This window comes from Suricata suricatta, chromosome 9 (assembly GCF_006229205.1).
Source record: "Suricata suricatta isolate VVHF042 chromosome 9, meerkat_22Aug2017_6uvM2_HiC, whole genome shotgun sequence".
NCBI lineage: Eukaryota > Metazoa > Chordata > Mammalia > Carnivora > Herpestidae > Suricata > Suricata suricatta.
The window spans coordinates 68,956,416-68,958,477 of NC_043708.1; the positions used below are offsets into that span (position 1 = coordinate 68,956,416).

The 2,062-nt window shown below is 48.8% G+C and overlaps 1 pseudogene; it reads left to right on the forward strand.

Annotated features, from left to right (window-relative positions):
* Nucleotides 1–612: 612 nt before the first annotated feature.
* LOC115300688 overlaps nucleotides 613–2,062 on the forward strand; it is a 2,792-nt pseudogene continuing 1,342 nt past the window's right edge.

The following is a 2,062-nucleotide window of genomic DNA, read 5'->3' on the forward strand; positions in this document are numbered from 1 at the left end:
AACCACTGGGCATTGGTGAGTGAGCCTTCAGGTGATCCCAGCCTCCAGCCTGCAAACCTCTCCTGACACCAAAAGGAGCAAAGGAGAGTTCTCCACAATAAACTCTGACCAATTTGCAGGATCCTGGGAAATATAAATGCTGTTTATGGTGGTGGTGGTATCATTGCTGTTGCTTTAAACCACTCACTTCTTTCCTTACTGGACAAAGCCCTAATTTCAACATTACTCCACACCATTCATTCTGTCCCTCCTCTAACCATGGCCCTCCCCATCCTTATCAGATATTCAATGATTCTGTCTCTTCCACCCGAAGCAAGGAATCTCCCCTCCACTACCCCTGAGTCTCACTCAAAAGGGGCTTCAATAAAAGATCGTTCTGACAATCTAAAGAGAGTAAGGAAAATGACACGTTCTCAGATCTATCGTCATAAGGCTCAGATTTCTGTAGCTCAGGGACTTGCTACTCTCTGATGTGATATTTTTAACCACCCCATCTGTAGCCTGTGGTTTCTGCTTCTAGCTGGTGTGGTCAAGATCTCCAATACTGATATGGTGTCCAGTAAGTTATTTAACCCAGTCCAGGATTGATCAGACACAGCAGAAGGCCCTGAGAGGAGGGAGCTTTAGGTGATAAAGACCACAAGACCAGAGAAGGACACCAGGGTTAGAAGTCTAGGAGGAGGCGCCAGAAGCCCTGACCCAGGCACCTACTTGCAGAAATGAAGCCACTCCTGGTCTTGGTGACCTTTCTTCTGGCCTCTGAGGTTGATGCAGGTGAGTGACTGTCCCCACCAACAGAGGCCCAGTCCCACCCCACTGAGACACAGCCCTGCTCATCTATAATCAGGCACATCCCAGACCTGCTGACCTTTAATCCCACATCACATCTGCCAACCTCACTCAAAGATGGGCAGATTTGAAGTGGGATAAACACTCAGCAGGAATGGCATGGCAGAACACTGACCCCCAGAAAGGCCCGTGGGTGCTATCCCCCTCCAGACCCTAACCTTGTCATCTGGACATTGAGTTATTTTACGATGGCATCTGAAAGAAGGTTGAAAGGTAGGAATGAGAAATAATTATATTGTCAGGAAGGGGCAGTTGGAGAAAGTGGCTGATTTCCCTTTTTCTTTTTTTTTTTTACTCTTTTTTTTACATTTATTTATTTTTGAGAGACTGAGAGAGACAGATTACAAGTGGGGGAAAGGCAGAGATAGAGGGAGACATAGAATCTAAAGCATGCTTCAGGCTCTGAGCTGTCTGCATGGAGCCTGATGCAGGGATGGAACCCACGAGATTCGAGATCATGACCAGAGCCAGAACACCGCTTACCAACTAAGCCACCCACGCGTCCCGAAAGTGGCTAATTTCTATAGCCTACCTAACGCCTGCAAAATTTTTTTCTTTCAATTTTTTAATGTTTATTTATTTTTGAGAGCGAGATGGAGAGAGAACATGTGGGGGGGAGGAGCAGAGAGAGAGGGAGAAACAATCCGAAGCAAGATCCAGGCGCTAAGCTGTCAACACAAGCCCTATGTGGGGGTAAAACCCATGAACCATGAGATCACAACCTGAGCCGAAGTCGGACACACAACTGAGGGAGCCACACAGGCATACTGCGCCTGGGGAAGACTGCCCAGGGAAGCCTTCTGGGCACTTCTGGCCACTACAGACTGTGCTCTCCACCACCCTGACTCCCTTCTGCCTCAGTTCTTCTCCCTCTGCCCCTCTCCAGCCTTGGCCTCATGAGCACAGCAGGCAGAGTAGACTTTTTCTTTCAGGGAAAATAATCGGGGGCCACGAAGCCAAGCCTCATTCTCATCCCTTCATGGCATATCTCCGGATCCAGAATCCAGATGGAAATTGGAAATCCTGCGGGGGTTTCCTTGTACGTGAGGACTTTGTGCTAACAGCAGCTCACTGCAAGGGAAGGTGAGAAGCAGAGCCTGATTTCCCACCCTTCTGCTAAGAGGTGTAAACCATGAGGTTAACTCCCACCCATTCTTGGCTGCCAAGAAGTAGAGAGCACAGAGATGCTCAGCCCTGGGGCCCCATTCCCAGT